The sequence below is a fragment of the Eublepharis macularius genome, chromosome 9 (genome assembly GCF_028583425.1).
Source record: "Eublepharis macularius isolate TG4126 chromosome 9, MPM_Emac_v1.0, whole genome shotgun sequence".
Lineage (NCBI taxonomy): Eukaryota > Metazoa > Chordata > Lepidosauria > Squamata > Eublepharidae > Eublepharis > Eublepharis macularius.
In genome coordinates, this window is record NC_072798.1 from 18,233,647 (window position 1) to 18,253,626 (window position 19,980).

The following is a 19,980-nucleotide window of genomic DNA, read 5'->3' on the forward strand; positions in this document are numbered from 1 at the left end:
TCCAGATCCGGTTGCAGGTGCTTAAAGACCAGGTGTGGTCAAAAGCACACGCTGATTATGAGCAAAGGCCAAAGAGCTCTTGGTCCTTGGCTCTGAATGCTTCTTTCTCCATGTGCTCATCTTGTTTCTCTGTGGCTTTGTAAGCCATGGAGGAGAAGAGTCTGTGGGAGTGCCTATGTCTCCAAGCACCCCTACTTGAGAGAAAGTTGTAATGAAATCACTGCAAGTTACTTCTGATTGAACACGCAGGACAGAATTGGCAATTTTTTTTTCTGTTGTGTTCTTGCAAGGATTGCCAACAAGCCTGGAGAGAAAAAAATGCCCCATCCCTTTAAAAGAGGTTTCATGGGATGTAATTTATGGGGTGATGTTATTTACCTCTATGGCATGAAAACCGTCACCCGCCCATTTCCACGCATTAGACTTCCATTCAGGGCTTTTTTTCAGCTGGAACGCGGGGGAACAGAGTTCCGGAACCTCTTGAAAATGGTCACATGGCTGGTGGCCCCGCCCCTTGATCTCCAGACAGAGGGGAGTTGAGAGTGCCCTCCGCGCCGCTCAGCGGCGTGGAGGGCAATGTAAACTCCCCTCTGTCTGGATTTCAGGGGGTGGGGCCACCAGCCATGTGACCATTTTCTCCAAGGGCAACCCACGGAGTTCCACCACCGCTTTCCCCAGAAAAAAAGCCCTGCTTCCATTAAAAGGAATAGGACATTTCCCCCCAGGCCTGTTGGCAGCTCTGTTTTTGATGCCAGTAAGATGAACAGACTTCCCTTTGGGTCAAACCAGATTACATACTGGAAGACTGGCAAAGAGAGCTCCAGGCCTAAAGAGCAAGCACACAGCTTCCCGGTTGGGCTCAGATCCCCAATGAGAAAGGGATATTTCATTCTTTCTCAAATGCAGTTTTCCTGACCTTAAATGCCGCCCTCCATGGAGTCGCTGTTGCCCCTGAAAGAAAAAAAATCTGTGACCTGTTTGTTTGCCCCAACAATGCAGAATTAAATTCCCTCTAATCGGAATCGGCCTCCCCCCCACAGCTGCTATTTAAGAATTAAAAACAGAGCCTCATTTAGCTTCACCTTCTGTTTTTTTCATCCACTTTCTTCACCTACCAGCTAACCATAATATCGTGGGTTCCACTGATCAGTTGTAACCTGTCGATTTTATCTATCTGTTTCATTTTTATCCCACAAATAGTTCTGTATTTAGTTCCCTGCTGAGCTTAGAGACATAGGTTACAGGTCTCTGGCTTAACATGGCCTTTCGATGGCACAATCAGGGGTGTAGCCGGTGAACCATTTCCACCACATCTGTTTGTGTGCTTCCCAGGCTGCAGTCCCATGCTTAGGAATTCAAATCAGCGGCACTTTCTTCAACGCGGGTGGGATCAGTTGCAGGAGAGTCGGTAAACACGTAGAGCTATCATTTCCAGTCAATCACCGAGCTGTGGAGCATATCACCAATTACAATCCATTTGCGCTAAAAACTTATAAATTGCTCTTCTGAGTTATCAAGTCTGGCATTACTTTTGTCTTTGATTTTTTTTTAAAAAAAACAACAAATCAAATAAACACGTTTGAAACAAAAATGCATCTGTTTGTTTTAGAGGGGTTTTTTCGCTTTTAATTTTGAATATTACACGCTTCAAAATAAAAAGGAAGTTGACAGTGAGACTTACAAGAAGTTCTGGTATGTGTTACACTGTGCTTTGAGCGGAAAACGTGATCGGCAAGATAAACAGCCGCTAGGATTTTTGCTCCACGAGCAGAGCTGGAGTTCTTTGGATCCCAAAGAAAGACAAAGTCAAAGCTGATTCACAATTCAGTAGTCTGTAAATATGGAAAATGTTAATGTTAAGGATAGAGTCCTAGTTTATTACATGATGGTGGCTGCAAGACTACTATATGCTCAACACTGGAGACAGGAGGAGCTACCAGAAATTCAAGATTGGATTCAGAAACTGTTGCACATGGAGGAAACGGACAAATCAACAAGGAAATTGAGAGAACGAAATCCAAGGGAATTTGTGGAAGATTGGGGTAAATTTAAAAAATATTTAGAAAAGAAATGGGACGTGAAAGATCAGTTGTGGTCTCTTGATAACTACTGAGAGATTTAGAAATATAAGATAAAACTTTACCTTAAACAATAGGGGAAAAGCAACATAGACTAGAGTTAGTTATTAGGGGGAAAGGGGTCAGTGCTGTCAGGAGTCAATATGGGAAAAGGGGAGGGGTGGGTGGGATGACATATATTAAGAAAAGGGGTATATTTGTTGTAAAATGTTTTTGAAATGTATGTGAACCCATCCAATAAAAAGTTTCTATAAAAAAAACCAATTCAGTTTTCTGCCTGCAAAAACTGATCAACTTCTGCTAAATATTTCACTCTTATCCTGCCCTTCCACTAAAAAGATCTGGGTTCATGTAGTTAAGAGGGGAGGAGAGTTGGGCTACTGTTTGCCGGACGAATGAAATCTTGGCTGCATTTCTGTTTCTCCCCTAACACAGAGCTGGCGGGGGGGGGGGGGGGTGCAAGGTATGACCCAAAGGACAAGAGCCAATGGGCACCTGGCCTTTCGCTAGTAGCCTGTGGCTTGTCACCTGTAGCCTTGAGCAAGCTGAATTACTCAAGACAAAGCACAGGTTGTGCCATACACTGTCACAAGAGACGGTTCATGTGTGCCAGTAGATGCATGGTGGATTATTTGTATTTCTAAAGTTAAATAGATGAAACAAAAGATTGATTAGCCGGTTTCTTGTTGGAATGTGATGCCTCCTTTCCAATATCCCAGCTCCACCTTTAATGAAAAAAGAAATATAATCAAGACATGTGTGATCATTGATACCTTTAGAGATACTTACTTTGGAACTTTCTTCTGCTCTTCTGTCTCCACCTATAGAGAAAATACAGAGATATCAGCTTGGACTTTATTGCCTTTTGTTATACTTTTGGATACTCACCACTTTGAAGATTGTTTATACATTTCTTGTTCTAACCTGTTGAATTTCCGGATGAATGAATTGAATGTATTACTATTTTGGGCTGTCTTATCCAGTTTGAGAATATTATCATTTTGTATAAATCTTAGATATTTATTATACTACTTCTTAGAATTTGATATATTATTAGTAGCACTTTGCACTTTTTCACTGATTAAATTATTACATTCTATTATTGTAGCTCCCAGTTGTGGGATACCATTCTTGGTTTAGAACTACTGACAACAGCAGCAGGGATGTCGGAGCATTGTCCTGTATGTTTAACTTGTATTTTTGCTTTTATTTTGTAAGTCATTTGAGGCCACAGGAAAAACTTTGGATGGCAGCTGCCACCAAAGCTCAAGGATCTTCCACTCCATGGCCAAAGGTAAGTTGTGTGTATGCAAGAAAGTATTTTTAAAACAATAGTTTAATTTTAAAAGGCATCCTGTTAAACAGAGCTTCTGCCTGAAATGTTGAAGAGTTAATGCAAGATTCAGATCGAGCTTTCAAGAGCTCTGACTCTTGAAAGCTCATTGTTAGTCCCTGGCAGTTAGGTCCCCAAGTTCTCCACAGTTAACACACAGGTGTTCCAGTGGAAGTAACTTTATTAGAGATCCATTCAGTACAAGGTGCATAGACAGTGGAAATTGGCGGAAGTGACATATGTGGGGCTAGCAATGTTAGTTATAGGGAATCTTCCCGCCAAGGGAAAGAAGGCCATTAAGAGGGGACAGGTTGTAGTGAGACATTGTTTTCGAGCAGACAGTGAGAAAAATGAACTTATCTTTGGTTCTCAGAAGGAGCACCCCATGAGCCAACTTTAGCTGGCTGTCAAGGACACTGGCTCAGCAGAGCGAGAAAGAGAAAGTAAACATTTGTAAGATAACCCACTGGCATGGAGCAATAAAGAACTTGCCACACTCTCAGAAGCCAGAGGCAGAACCCATATACATTCATAGTAGATATGCAAGAGGCATATATGACAGTCACACCCTGGAAATCTAGTTGGTCTTCAAGATGCTACTAGACCCAAATCTTATCCCTCTGATTTATCCCTCCCATTACTGAGAGCTAGGGCTATTCCTTATTAATAAAGCCCTCTGATCCTTATTTATAAAGCAAACCTGTGCAAAATTACCTGGGAGTAAGCCACATTGAATATAACAGGATTGATCTCTACATGGTGGTGAAGAATGCGGTCAAGTCATAGCTGACTTATGGTAACTGCAATGGGGTTTTCAAGGCAAGGGACTAACAGAAGTGGTTTGCCATTGCCTGCCTCTGCAACCCTGGTCTTCGATGGAGGTCTCCCATCCAATTACTAACCAAGATCGACGCTGCTTAGCCTCTAGATCTGGCTTGCCTGGGCTATCCAGGTGAGGGCAATCTCTGCATAAAATTGCACTATTACTATCTGAGTAACTTTCCTTCCATGAGTCACTCCTATAGCAGACAGCTGGGACTTGATCTGGCACTTGGATACTTGGTCCTATGTGAGTTTACTCAGAAATAAGTCCCACAATCTGATAAGATTTACTATCTAGTAGCTGTGTTTAGGCAGCTGCAAGCTTAGGCAGCTGATGAAAGATTGGGCTTAATTACTCATTGTTTTCCCCTTCAGGACCCTCCTTGTTTCCTTATTCATTGAAAAAAACATTCCATATCCTCTGTGACCTCAGATTGGCAACATGGGATTGTGACATCATCCTGCTTGGTACACGGTCCCTTGCTGGGGAGGACAGCAGCCACAATCCTAAGAACACTTTCCTGGGAATAAGCCCCATTGAATAAAATGAGGATTGCTTCTGAGGAGACCTGCTTAGTAGACATGGGCATGAATCAAAATACGAATCAAATTTTGTGACGAATCAGGTAGATTCGTGTTTCGCAAAATACATTTCGTGGGGCCACGGTTTTCACTAAATTCACAACTTTTGGGGCCGATTTGTTCAATTCGTGAATGATTCATGATGTCAGACAGGCTGGTGCCAATCAATTGATTCCCTAGGCAACATAGGCCCGGAATGTCTGCAGACCTTTTGTTGCCATTGGAAACCCCAATCTTAGCCCACATAACCTTGAAAGGCAGCTCTCCCTGCCACCTGGAGAGCTTCCATTCTGCCCTATACAGCAAGGAGCAGGGTGGTTAATCCCCTAGGCAACTGAGGAGATGGGCCTTCTGTAGCCATGGGAACACCAATCTCATCCCTCCAAACCCTGTTAGATAGATATGTCTGCCAACCAGCTACCTCCTGTTCTGCTCTATGTGAGCACTTCTTAAACAAGGCACAGCTCTCTGCCTCGTGCTTTTCAGTTCCAGTAGACAGAGGGAGAGGGAGGACCTGTTGCTGCAATTTGGAGTGAGAGAGTAGAATTGGGAGCTTTGGGCTGGATTTACTGCTGCTTTAAAAGAGACCAAAAAGCCTCTTTCTTATTTTCAGCTCTTGGCCTAGCTGAGAAGGTCGTTGGATGAGGGTGCCTTCTTTCCTCCACCCCACCCCAGTCTCAGGGCATTGCCTGGCTCTGGGGCCTAGCTTGACTGAGGCCTACCTTTTGTCCTTTACTTTTCTTTGCTTATATTCTTATTTAGAGCATTTGTTCTTGCTGGCTTGTTGGGTGAGGGTGGGTGGAGGAGAGCCTGCTGAAGTCTGCGAGTTTGGCAACTCTGGGTATGAAGGGGGCCATTGAAGTGCCCTGGGTTCTGACGAATCACAAAACTAACGAATCGTTTTGCAAAATGGGACAATTTTAGGAAAAAATTTGTGATTCATGATTTGTGATTCATGGAATGTGACGAAACACGAAACACTCGTTTAGTTTTTTCCCCATTTCGTGCCCATCTCTACTGCTTAGGCTTGCTGCCTCTGAAACTGATCAGGGTTACGGTGACTATTTGCACAATCTAAGTACTACAGGGAAGACCTTTCCACCCCCACCTCCACTGTTCATTTTAAAACTCCAAAATTTAAACTGGAGAAGATTTGGTGCAGGTCTAAGAATGCAAAATAACTGGCAACACTTTTGCAGTCGAGGGGGACTTGCCTTACTGATTTTATATATGAATACAGCCTTAGAAAGGACGCCATTCATTATTAAAGAACAACTGGAACCAGACCTGCATATGCTCATATTTCAATTGCAGGTACTTCTTGATAACCTAATTGCAAATTTTATTGTTGGGTTGGGGCGGGGGTTGACAGAATTTAAAAAAAAATAAGAACCTTGAGTGCTTTCTCCAATCTCTAGTTTGTCACCGGATTTTTAAAAAGCCATCTTTCTCTATGATAGAACATGGTCTAATTTACCCATTAGAGAAAACAACATCATAAAGAATATCTGCCAACTACACAATATAAAACTTCACCATGCATCATGAAAAATAATTGCAATGCAATTACCTCTGAATTATAAAACCGTCAAATAGGTGCAATAAGACAAAAGCCTGGGAACATATGAAAATCTGCCTAGTACCACTATAATTATATATGTTTGGGCTGAAGCTAGAAAAAAGAAAGAAAGAAAACAATAAAGCAGGTGTTGTTTGAAGGGAGAGGGCAATGGTGCCAAAATCGCTCTCAGATAAATGCTAGAGTGGTCTACACCTCTGCAGAGCTGAATGGAGGCCATAAAAGAAGTTCTTTTTTCTTTTTTTGTACTCCTAGAGAGTTCCTTTGGACGTTCAGAACTGAAGGACCACTTTCTCCCATATGAACCTACCTGTCCACTCCAATCACCTTTGGAGGTCCTGCTTTCGGTGCCACTATTATCTGAGGCTTAGAGCAGAACCACAAGTGACAAAAGGCACAGGTTGGACACTTGTCAGCTTCCCTCAAGTTTTGATGGGAAATGTAGGCATCCTGGTCTCGCAGCTTCGCTCTCTGACTGCTGTCCAATGGACTTTTCAACTGTCACTTGTCCAACATTCCGCCAAGCTGCCTACATTTCCCATCAAAACTTGAGGGAAGCTGACAAGTGTCCAGTCTGTGCCTTTTGTCACTTGTGGTTCTGCTCTTAGACAGGTAACAACTCGAGGAAAGGATTTCTTGTTTGTGGTGATGCATCTGCCTCCCTCTATTGCTATCTTCAGCCAGTGGGTGAAGACTTTGTTGTTTTGTTCTGCTTACTTTGTTATTGGCCCTCTTCTCTGGTTATGTTGTTGTGTGTGTTTATGTTAAATTATTTTCTATAGAGTTTATTTTAAAAGTTAGTTTAATGTTGAAAGGTTCTAATGTTTTGATGTCGGCTGCCTTGTGGGACAAACAAACAAACAAACAAAGCAGCCCTGGGCCCTTTATGCTTTCTCCTGTTAATTTTTGCTGCAACAAACTAACATAGTTATCCCTCTGGAATTATTATCTGATCAGACTAAAGCACTATATAAAATCTTGTATATTGAATTCCTGCACAGACCCATATATCATAATTGGAGTGGGAGGCATGGGGCGGGGAGTTTGAGCCCATTTTTGTTTTGCCACATCCTTTGCTTTGGGTCTTATTTAGAGTTGCCAACCTCCACACGGAGACCTCCTGGAACTACAGCCCATCTCCAGATGACAAAGATCAGTACCCCTGAAGAAAATGGCTGCTGTAGCATAGTGGTTAAGTGGTTGGGCTGTGAATCAGCACTCTACTGGTTCAACTCCCACTACTGCCATGTGCTCAGCAGGTGGCCTTGGGTAAGCCACTCCTCTCAGCCCCAGCTCCCCAGCTTTATTGTGGGGACAATAATAACACTGAGTTGGTTCACTATTCTGAGTGGGCACTAATCTGTTATTACAACTACTACTGCTGCTGCTTTATTATTATTAAATGGCTGCTTTGGAGGGCAGAGTCTATGGTGTTATACCCCACTGAGGTCCCTCCCCAAACCCTGCCTTCTCTAGGTGCCCCCCTCCCAATCTCCAAGAATTTTCCAACCTAGAATTGGGAACCTGCTCCACTGACCCTAGGGTTGCCCGATTTCAAGCTACTTGGCTTGAATGTCAAGCTACTTGGCTTTTCCAGATACTTGGCTTATAGGGCTTATTTTCAGAACAGCAGGTTGGACTCTTAGGGCCATCAGCTAGCCCACACATTTGTGGACTTCTTCTAAGACTTCTATTTATGTGTAAATGGCATCTCCAACAAACACACAGTGCTTTTCCATTTCTTTACTGCTTGACTAAGGTTCAGTGCCCTTTTGTTCAGTACTGAGAGTAATCCTCTGTGAGTTCTGATCTAGTCCAGAGGTCTGCACTGTTTGGATAACTAGTAGATTGTTAATGAAGGTTGTATTCACATATTCCAGTGAGTGGCAGCAGCTTCAAGAGGGCAAAAGCCTTTTTGTCTTAGAAGAAATGTAGTAGCCACTCAGAAGTGCCATGGATCAATGACTGCCTGGCTGAATATCTCTATAATATAACAACAACAACAACAACAACAACAACAACATTCAATTTATATACTGCCCTTCAGGATGACTTAACACCCACTCAGAGTGTCCAGTCTCTGGACGGTGGAATACAGCAGACAGATCCCTGGTTCATTGTAGCAAGACACAGGTTCTTGGTTAAATGACTTTTATTCAGGAATCAGTTCTTTCCATATTCAAATCCAAAGGTCTACTTAGAAGTAAGGTAAGCAACTAAGCAGTTCTAGCAGAAAGTTGACCAGAATGGCTACATAGGAAAAGTACATTCCTTTTCTACCCACTTTCCTTCCCCCTCCCAGTTTCCAAACAACCTAGTGTTGTTCTTTCTGTGTGAGAACATTATGCATATTTGTGCTATCGGGCTATGAGGAGAGAAGACATATCACAGTCAGGAAGAAGGCTTCAAACTGGTAAACACCCGGCCACCTGGGAACGTGTGAGAACCCATTGGAATGTAAGCAACAAGAAACGGAGTTATATCTGGCACTATAAGATGGAGTCACATTTGACAGAATAAAGCATATACTTGACAACAGAAATATTGGCATGAATGAATGGGTACAGTCAGACATGACATAAAGTGGTTTACAAACTATGCCATTATTATCCTCACAACAAAACACCCTGTGAGGTGGATGGGGCTGAGAGAGCTCCAGAGAGCTGTGACTGACCCAAGGTCACCCAGCTGGCTTCAAGTGGAGAAGTGGGGAATCAAACCCAGTTCTCTAGATTAGAGTCCCACACTCTTAACCACTACACCAAACTGGCGCTCTGTGAATATGTGGACTGATCAGAAGGCAATGCAATTCTTTGCAATTTTGATGTCCACTTTCCCAGTGTGGATTGGGCCTTCTTCGTGTAGCCATGTACGTACTTAAATGGTAATTATCAAGTAGGCTTGCCAACTTTGGGCTGGGAGATTTCTGGAGATTTGGGGGTGGAGCCTTGGGAGGATAGAGTTGGAAGTTGGGAGGAACCTCAGTCGAGATCCCAAGCTGCAGCTGGTGGTTGGAGATCTCCTGGAATTACAACGCAGCTCCAGCCCTCAAAAATCAGTTCCCTTGGAGAAAATGGCAGCCTTGGAAGGTGGATTCTATGGGCCAAGCTACAAGTGACGAATGACACTTGAACGACAAGTGTATTTCTCCCTGTTCACTTGCCCTCCTCTCAATCCACTTGCCGTTCAAGTGTCATTCGTCACTTGTAGCTTGGCCCTAAGGCATTATACCCCACTGAGGTCCCTCCCCTCTCCAAACCCTGCCCCCTCCAGTCTGCACGCTCAAAATCTCATGGAATTTCCCAGTCTGGAGCTGATAAGCCTAAATTTCTGCAGGGATATACCACAGAGTCCAACTTCCAAAGGTGCCATTTTATAAAAAGGAACTGCAGTCTGAGATCTGTTGTAATTCTGGGAGATCTTCAGACCCTATCTGGAGGTTGGCAACCCTATATGAAGGTATCTTGGGCCTTTTTTGGTACAGAAGAGGATGGCAAAGTAAGTGGGAAGAAGGGGGACCTCAATGTGCTTATTCGTGCGCTCCAAGAAGTCTGTTTACAGAGCTTTTGCTGCTCTAGTGATAGATTAAGTGAATCTGCTCAGCCACGTATGGAGAGGGGCCCATCTGCTGTGGCAAGCCATGAAAGAATAGACTGTGAAAAGCCAGCTTATAAATGGATTAATAAAGTGGGATTTCACAACCTGCTGGCTAAAGAAGATAGACCAATGGACGACATTGTTTGAAGACTGGGGGTGCAGAAATTGGTGTTCCTTTGAAGATATCTGCTGTGCATTCCAAGCTCCAGAAGGGCTTTCTTATGACCTCAGTCGCCTTCCAGGAACAAATTGCTACTGGGGCAGCTCAGCTGTTAGGGAAGGTCCAGGTGTGAGCAATTCACAAGCAGTCCTTCTGGAAGAAACCCAAAAGCCGTTCTCTGACGGAGACCCAGGCCAAAGAGTATTTGCAGAGATTGTGAAGGAAAAGGCTGTTGGGAGTGGAATTGCCCAAGCAGAAGACAGCTGTACTAGGGAGACTAGAAAATTATGGTCCAGAATGGCCACCCTCAACAATAAGAATGGTCCAGATGAAAAGCGATGCAGGCAGCTGCTGTTATGCGAATAGGAACATTGGTTGGCGAACCTTTAAACTATTGAATTCCTGTTCAGAAATTAGCCTTATTCATAGTGAACATTGTTCTGTGCAACAGAGAGAGAGAGAGTTCCACTGGTGTTTGGCCATTAATAACTATCCCTAACATAGATACAGAGGAGTTAGCCATGTTAGTCTGTAGTTGCAAAATAGTAAAGAGTCCAGTAGCACCTTTAAGACTAACCAACTTTATTGTAGCATAAGCCTTCGAGAACCACAGCTCTCTGCGTCAGATGCATCAGACGAAGAGAGCTGTGATTCTCAAAAGCTTATGCTACAATCAAGTTGGTTAGCCTTAAAGGTGCTACTGGACTCTTTACTATTTAGCCCCTAACAGCAATTGAACTTCAAGGGCACACAGACAGGGCCTCTTTGCATTATCTAGATGTTCACAGTCACCACAACTATTTCTAGTTCAGTTTTCCTTGGACCCAGTTTGTTGTAGTGGTTAAGAGTAGCAGGACTATAATCTGGAGAACCGGGTTTGATTCCCCACTCCTCCGCTTGAAGCCAGCTGGGTGACCTTGGGTCAGCCACAACTCTCTCAGAGCTCTCTCATCCCCATCCACCTCACAGGTTAATTGTTGTTGTGGGGATAATAATAACACACTTTGTAAACCACTCTGAGTGGGTGTTATGTTGTCCTGAAGGGCAGCATATAAATCGAATGTTGTTGTTATTGGAGTAGATTTCATCTGAGGACCCCACAAGCATGCCTGAAGTGTCTGCCCAACACATTTGCACTGGAACAACATCCAGAGACCTCTTCTGTCTGTGGATATTAGCAGATCTGGAGCCCGGAGGACAGCATTTCAGACCGTGGGGCTGCTCAATGTAGAGGCTCAGGATAAAGTGGTAGTGGAGTCTCAACATCATGCTCTGGTGCCTCTGAAGGTAAGAAGTGGCTGCAGTGAATGTGTTTAAACCCAGCCATATCAACCCAAACCTGCTGTTCAGCAGAACTCTCTTTCAAGCTGAGCCAAACGGTGAGTTCTGGGTTTAGCGCACTAACAGTGCAGTTCGAAGCAGAGTTACGCCTGCCCAAGCCCAGGCAATGGATTTTGAAAAGGCACAACTCTGCTCAGGACGGACCAAGAAGTCACGAAACTCACACACACACACCAAAAAAAAAAAAAAACCCTTGAGGATAGTGACTAAGTGAGCATGGTGGAGTGGTTAAGGTTTTGTACTAGGATCTGGGAGACTTTTATTCCAACCCCCACTTTGTACATAAAGCTGAATCAGACCATCAAGGTCATTATTGACTACTTGGACTGGCAGTGGCTCCCCAGCGTCTCAGGTGGACGTCTTTCCCATCACCTACTGCCTGGTCCTTTTAACTGGAGATGGAACCTGGGACCTTCTGCATGTAAAGCAGAAGCTCTCCTAGTGAGCCACAGTCCTTCCCCTGTGTCATGAGGCTTGTTTGATGACTTTGAACTAGTCACTCTTTCTTCACCTAACCTTTGTCACAGAGTTGTTGCGAGGACAAAATTGGAGAGAGGGAGAGAGAGAGCCGGGTATAGCGCCCTGATCAAATTGAAGGTAGGATGAAAGTGAACTAGATAGATAGATGGTTGCTGGAGTCTACAAGCATCTCAGAGATGTAGAGGTTTAAATCTGGCCAGCTGCACTGTCAGTCAAAGAACTCTGTTTTGGTTTGGGAGAAGCAGCAATAGAAGGGCATATTAAGAAGCAACTGGGACAAACCCAGAAAGTTTTCAAGTGTGTTCTCACTTGCAAACTTGGGCAATAGGAGAAAGTTCTCTGTCAGATTGTACTGAAGCTAGGGAGTGGGCCTAGGGTTGCCAGGTCCAGGTTGGGAAATTCCTGGAGATTTGGGGAGTGGAGCCTGGAGAGAGTGAGGTTTGGGGAGGGGCCTCAGTAGGGTTGCCAGTCTCCAGGTAGTGGCTGGAGATCTCCTGGAATTACAACTGGTCTCCAGGCCACAGAGATCAGTTCACCTGAAGAAAACAGCTACTTTGGGGGGCAAACTCTACGGAATTATGCCATTCCAAAGCCCTTTCCCTCCTCAAACCTCACTTTCTCCAGGTTTCTCCAGGTTTCACCTTTGAGATCTCCAGGAATTTCCCAACTTGGAGCTGGCAACCCTAGGCCTCAGTGGGGTATAATGCCATAGAGTTCACCCTTCAGAGCAGCCACTTTCTCCAGGGAAACTGGTCTCTGTTGTCTGGAGATCAGATGTAATTCCAGGAGATCTCCAGCTACCACCTGGAGGCTGGCAACTCTAAGTGGGCCAGTCAAACAGCCTCTACATCTTATCAGGCCTTGATGAAGAAGAAAAGAGCGCATGCGCTAGAAAATGGCTTAGTGGATCATTCAACAGCTCTCTGTGCTTTCCTGATAGCCATCGGAAAGAAGAACAATAGAGATGTGAAGATGTGCTTTGGTTACAAAAGACTACAGGGGCTTCCCAAAGGCATCCAGGACCTTTGAACAATGCTTCTAATCGAAGCTCAGCTTAGAACTAGTGTAAGAGGCAAACAGAGCATTTGTGTTTGAGGTGTGTGGTTCCTGAGCTATTTGTGGTGTGTCTTTCTGAAAATCCAGCTTTTGGTGAGTGCTCTAGAAGCGCATGGTCCTGCTGGGAGGGGCTTCCATTGAGGGAGGCAAGTCAGTTGCCTGCTATAGGATAAGCTCCTTGGGGCAGAGCCACAGCTCACAGCTGTAAAATAGTGTTCACTAGAGGTCTGACTCTGTAAGGAGACACACAAGTTTCCTGGGGACTTATATCCATTACTTTCAAAGAGGGCTTCTAATGAGGGAGATGGTCTTGGGAGTTCAGCAAAGCAGGTCAAGGGAGAACCGGAGAGAACCCCTGTAGTCAGAGTTTCCTGAAAAGGGGCATACACGCTCCAGAGCAGCAAGGAAAGTGGCATGCTGTGGTATCCTTCCTGTTACGGAAATCCAGACAGATTCAGGTAAGTGCACTATTTCAATCCAAAACACCTTTAAACTGTTGGGAATACAAGGTCTTGTGTACAGAGAAGGCAGAAGATACAGAATACCTGCAGGGGGCAGCAAATCTGACAGTTAGATAGCAGGATGGGACCCTTCTTTTCTCCTCTCCTATGTCCCTCTTGCATGTCTCCAGATGAGTATTCTTAGGCTACTTCCTGTTTCTTACCAAGTCTCTCCCTCTCGCAGTTTAGCGAGGTAGTTAGCATCTATTCGGTTTCTCTGCTTTCTATCAAAGTTGTAGTTCCTGAATAAACTTTCTTCATTCGCTCCTTAATCAGACTCAAGAATCATTCCTAAAGTATACCAGAGCCTACGTAAACAACTAAACCACTTGTGAAGGTAGAAAGCAAGCAGGGGAGTGGAGGCCATCCAGCGCTTCGCAAGGAACACTGCATATATGATTACCTGCCCACCAGGCAGAAATTGTGGATGTGTGCTTCAGGCATGGAGCGCTTGGCTCAGGGAATAGGTTCGTTTCCTTGAGGCTAGGATTGAGAGTGACCTAGAGAAGCTGAAGGAGGGAGAGAGGTGGACAAGATCTTTAGCGGCCTACTAGAACAGTCCCTCACTGCTGACAGCTCTTCTGCTGTCATGGAGATTGAGGGCCAAGCTACACATAACGAAAGACACTTGCCTGGCAAGTGGATTGAGTGGAGGGCAAATGAACAGGGAGAAATACACTTGCCGTTCAAGTGTCATTCGTCACTTGTAGCTTGGCCCTGAGAGTGACGAGGTTGGAAGGTTTCAGGCTAAGGAGGTGGAGCATAATCCCTTAGATGGGACACATTCCTCAGATGATGACTAATATCCTCTCATTCTGAGGATATCCCTCTGGGGTTGGGGAAGATGTCATGGGATTTTGGTATTGGGCAATTTGATTATTAGAAATAGAAGGAGTGTGGGCCCTGACCTGGATATAGGGTCGCTAGCCTCCAGGTGGTGGCTGGAGATCTCCCAGAAGTACAGCTCCAGGCCACAGAGATCAGTTCCTCTGGAAAAAATGGCTGTTTTGGAAGGTGGACTCTATGGCATTATACCCTTCCCTCCCCATACCCCACTGTTCCCAAGCTCCACCCCCAAACCCTCCAGGAATTGCCCAACCCGGAGCTGGCAACCCTATCTGGGTAGCTCAAGCCTTTGCATTTGGCCTTTAAATCCCTTGGGACTGGTGTATTTGAAGGGCTGTTTTCTCCCGATATGTTCCTACCCAGGAATTAAGCTCCTGACTGCCCCATCTACTAAAGACACTCACCTGGTGGGCACATGAGAGAGGGTCTTTTTGGTGCCAGCTCTATGATTATGGAACAGCGTTCCCAACCCTGGACCCCTCACTGCTGATCTTCAGGAGGCAGCGGAAGATGTTTTTATTTAGGACTGCTTTTGATTAACTTTGTTTTTATGTTCCTGGCCATCCTTATCTGTGTTGTTTTTAAACTTTGTCTTTATCAGAGAGTGTTTTTATTTCTATTATGCCTTGAGTTCCAGCATGGTAGAAAGGCAGCTAACGTACGTTTTAAATAAACAGCATAACAGCAGCCTGATCTTTTGTCTGTCCATTCTGAAAGAAGCAACACTCTGTTCAACAAAACATATTTCTAAGAAAGTCTGTTGGGGACTTCCCCCTCATTTGCTAAGCCTCGGTTTCCGCCCTTTAATCTCAATCAGCTAATCTGTGCCTAAACAAATCTCACCTGGAGATTTTGCAAGACAGGAACTCTGCTGATATCTCATACAAATCCAAGAGTCCATTTTCACAATCTTACCGGTCATGTCCGGACCAGTCAAGTCCAGCCAGCTGTTATTCTTCCACGGATTCTGTTCCTCCAATATACACAAAATAAATGTGTGAGTGGGAAAGTCATATATTTCAGGTTAAAACACAGGAACCTTGTCCAGGTAGGAGAAGGGAACTTGAATATACCTAAAAGTAACTATGGACAGGAATATCCTATTTTATGATTTATTGAGCACCATAAGAAGCTTTTAGTGCTGGCAGGTTGTTACTGGGGGATATAATTTACTCACAGAGGCTGCAATTCCATACCCATTTAACAGAGAGAAAGCACTATTGCAGTCTGGAAGACTTACCTCTGAGTAAACACAAGCCAGAGCAGTCTGCAAGGAATGTATTTTGTTTTGCCTCTTGCTCCAGACTCCTCTATACGTAACCTTCCTCACATTAACAGCTTATTTGTGTATACATGGCCTGTGGAAGGAACTTTGAATTCCAGATTTCAGCAATGTTGTGAGAAGATGGATGGGGGAATTCCTTCGAAGCTGCAACACCAAACTTAACTGCCTAGGATCTTTGAACTTGGTGATTTGACTCTGAAACAATGTGCTTGTGACCAGGTTATCAACCTTGGTGGAAAGGTTTTTGCATTAACTTTATATATTATATGATATATATTATATATATATTACATAAGTAGAAGACGGAGCAGTTGGAGCAGGATAAGGTTGCCATATGCCTCATACTGGGAGAGAAAGATCTCCTGCCCCCAGCAGGCATTGCCCCAGAAGAAATTTTTCAAAATGCTATTGGCAATGGCAGGACATCACTTCTGGGAAAACCACAGAAGTGGAATCATGCTTCTCTAGGAATCACTGGAAACTCTGTGATAAACCTGGGCATGTTGCCTGTGCTCTCTAGGAATAACAGGAAATTCTATGGTTTTCTATGGAATTTCCAGTGATTCCCAGAGAGGCATGAACTCATATCACTAACGATGACTCACCCCCATGTTGCTGCCCTCTCTGGTCTCCTGGTTACATACAGTAAACAGATCATGCATACTACGCACAGTAGTATAGTCCACTGTTTCATTCTTAATATAAACCACCTTCCAGAACCATTCCATTGTAATACAGCCCTATTACCTGTATAGAAATCCCTTCCTGAACAATTCTGTTTTACATGGATTGCAGAGTGACAGAAGTGCGGGAGCCTTCCTGACCTCCTCAGGTAGACCATTCCAAGAGGAGGGGTCCATAACAGAGAACGTACATGCAGATCTTGCCCCATTTGTAGCGTGGCACCGCCCATAAAGGGGAAAATACAGCACGGTATAGCTTGATCTCATCGGATCTCGGAAGCTAAGCAGGGTCAGCACTTGGACGGATGATCACCAAGGAAGACCCTGCCAGAGGAAGGCAATGGCAAACCACCTCTACTTCTCACTTGCCTTGAAAACAACTTGCTGGGGGTCACCATAAGTTGGGTGCAACTTTACAGCACATACATCCCCCCAGAAGGTCCTGCTCAGATGAATGAAGCTGTCATGGCGGAACATAGGAGGACTTGTGTTGGCTGGAGTGAATTTTGCAATGTAAGAATCTAACAGTCAACATAGACACAATGCTAATTATTCTGTGAATGGAGCTCTCCAATTTTTTTCTCTTCAAATAGCACATGTTGGGGCCCACTTTGGATTACAGCTGTGATGCTCGATCCTTCCTCTGCTGTTTTCCCAACCTGGAACAGCCCCTCAGAACTGCCATTTATCAAACCAGAGACTCTCATCCCCCGTCCCTGACAGCTTTCCTAGGCACTCAGGACCCCTAGGAGCCTGTAGCACCCTGGCTTCCTGGTAGGTTTTTTTTTGAGGGGGGGGGTAGTGTGTGTACCTCCTTGGCAAGCAAAACTGAACACACCCTGGCAAAATATATTATTCGGGTTTATTAAAGAAAGAAAATAGGAGTGTGTGCAAGGCAGAAATCGCTCTTAGAAAGCATTTAGGAAGGCAACCCCCGCCCCCCGCTCCCCCAGCTTGCTGATCTAAATACGTTCTAACTAGCTAAAATACTACTGGCTATCTGACTGTTCTTTGAGTTGGTTCCAAAGCTGGTTGATCTTACCCAAGTCCATCCATGCCAGCTTATTCTAGGCACCCCGGAGGCACAGAGCTGAGGGGTTCTATTCTCACATTGCAGGTAGTTGGAAATAGCTACAAGGTACAAGGCTGGTTTGGTAAACTGCCTAGAGACAAAGAGGCTTCTTGAAATCTGGAGGGGCATCAGCCCCCTTGAGGAACCAATCAGGGCTCGGTTTCTTAATTGGATGTTACAGCCTTGTGAAAGTTTAGGGAGTAAAGGTAGGGCTGAGATCAGCACCGGTGCTCACCTTCTCCAAGGTGGCTCTCTCAGGAGAAGCAAGCAGCCCAGGTGCAGCTAATTAACAGAGCTTGGGACTTTCCCAGCAAACAGGCCTAGTGAGAAATCTTGCAGGATATAAGGCCTGAACCAAAGTTTCGAACTTAGCATTCTGTGTTAAATGGTACAAGGCCTGGTCCTTACAATATCATTAAGAGAACCTGGCTTTTCCCCAACAGGGGCAAACTTGCTCCTAAGGACAGAGTTTTTCTATCTGTCCAACCTCACACCTCTGATTGTTCAAGCTGGAAAATCAGCTAATGCCTTTAGCTGAGAGACACGGAGATCACCTAGAATTACAACTGGTCTCCAGGTAATAGAGATCAGGGCCGTTTCCAGATGGCTTACCTGAAGCCGCTCCATGCCGCAATGTTGTGGATCGTGCCGGGGAAAATGCGAAATAGCGCGTTTTCTCCGGCACGATCCACAACATTGCAGCATGGAGCGGCTTCAGGTAAGCCATCTGGAAACGGCCTAGTTCCCCTGGAGAAAATGGCTGACTTGGAGGGTGGACTCTTATGCTGAGAGTCCCTTCCCCGAACCCTGCCACCCCAGAGTTGGGAAATCCTACAGCCTGATGCCAAGTGCCTTATCTCAAGTTTTAGGAACTGCCCTCCAGAAGTTTAGGAAGTTGTCTCAGGCCAGATTGTACAGGCGAAGCTTTGACAGTGTATGAATAGCAGGATTTGTAGATTTGCCGATTTCTTCTTAATCTCCTGTCAAAATTTTCAATTATGTTTTTCAATTTGTGAGCTACTTTCAGTCCTGCTCTGCAAGAGAAAAACAGGAAAAAATAGTTTAAATAAATACATTTTAAAAAATAAATTGCAACCTACAGAGTTCTTTTGGGTGGAGAAAATGACTCAAGCTTTACGCCTCTTTCTTTTCCCCTTGCTCTGTTGTCTTATTCAGAATTAGGTCCATGTGCACTTAAAGAAAAAAACACCAGAAATGCCATTCACAGAACTCCTGACATTATATCTGGCTTAGCCCTTCTCTAAAACATCTAGGTCTTATAGCTGCAGAGAAAAACTTGCAAGCATATGGGGTGTGAAATCACAGTTGCCAAAAAGAGAGGGATAATGTTCTGAGGTCCACACCTATAGGCAGAGGAATAAAGACTAGTATAGAACACACATTCAGCAGTTTAACCACAATGACTTTTCTCTTAACCCTCACAGCCCTGTGGAACATTAGGCTGTCTCTCTAAATCACACTCCCCCCCCCCATACTGTGTCTGTGTAAAAGACTGTCTCTAAAATATACTGACAAGACAACTACAGCTCCAGTAATCAATGAACAAGTTTTAGCACCCTTCATATCTTTTCCCTGCAGCTATTTTCCCCTATAGCCCACCTATATTTAATTTGCATAAGTTTCCCCCTTTTCTGTTTACTCAGAATTTACCAAATCCTTATTCTTAGTAAGCAGGTAAAATGACACAAATCTATGCAGACACGCTGATAGCCTAATTTGGTACATCTTTTCTTGGAAGTAACTCACAATTTGTTCCACAAGCTTTAGTTTCCAATAAATGTACACTTCTTGGAAATTCTAGGTGGCAATTCTATGCTTACGACCAGGGAGTAAGCCTCATGACATTCAGTGAGATTCAGTCCATCAACTAATCTTAATTACAGCCCACAAGCCATGTATACAATAAAACCAGTGAAATTCAGTTCTGAATAAGTATGCGACTGACTGGGCTGTATATTAGCAAAGGTCGGGAAGTTATTTGGGCTATATCTGATCGTCAAGTCACGTATGGCTGGGTGTTTGGTAACTGTATTTGTACCTTTAACTGCTTGAGCCTATGTATATTTACTCAGAACTAAGTCCTATTGTATGCAAAGAGGCTTACTCCCAAGTAAACATGCTTGAATCTTCCCCCCTGGTGGGGCATGTCATTGTAGCACTGACGCTTTTTAGAGCGGCTTTTCACAGATGAAGTCTCCAGCCGAAAGAAGCTGCCTATGGGCTGCTGGAAACAGGTAACAACGCAACTGGCTGCCTGGCCTGTAGATTCCCTTGGAGCTTGGATTATTCAAAAGTAGGGAAGGACTTCAGCTTTGTATCCACCAAACATTTGTCTCGGAGGCAATTCCCTCAAATATCGGGAAATATTTTACTGTCTCTTTTTGTCCTTGGTAGACCTCCAAGCTTCCTCAGGGGGTGGGTACCTGGTCCCTCTTCAGGGGGAGTTCATATATATATATATATATATATATATATATATATATATATATATATATATATATATATATATATATATATTTAAAAAGCTTTTTAGCTGCTCCCCCTT